Consider the following 357-nt stretch of genomic DNA (forward strand, 5'->3'; position numbering starts at 1 on the left):
ATTCACAAAAAGGTGTTGCTTTTAAGGTAAAGATGTTTTCATTCAGTAGAGAGCAGCCCCCTTCTGCACACTGTTTATATGACACACTAGTGACACTCAGGCAAGATCATTGAAGCAACAGCTGTGTTTGTGATCTTAAAGGTTTATAATAGTCCAAGAGAAATATGTTTCCTTTAAATTGCTTTCTTGCTGTACAGATCTATCCTGCATTTTATAACTGACCCCTCAGTGTTTTCCAGTGGTGAATACTCTCATGGTAAAAATGAGTGCCTCATTTGGAAAGGGAAATAGAAACCACTGACAGCTGGAGAAGACAGGAGAGGAGAGGAGAGGAGAGGAGAGGAGAGGAGAGGAGAG

The sequence above is a fragment of the Meleagris gallopavo genome, chromosome 3 (genome assembly GCF_000146605.3).
Source record: "Meleagris gallopavo isolate NT-WF06-2002-E0010 breed Aviagen turkey brand Nicholas breeding stock chromosome 3, Turkey_5.1, whole genome shotgun sequence".
In the NCBI taxonomy this organism is placed as follows: Eukaryota; Metazoa; Chordata; class Aves; order Galliformes; family Phasianidae; genus Meleagris; species Meleagris gallopavo.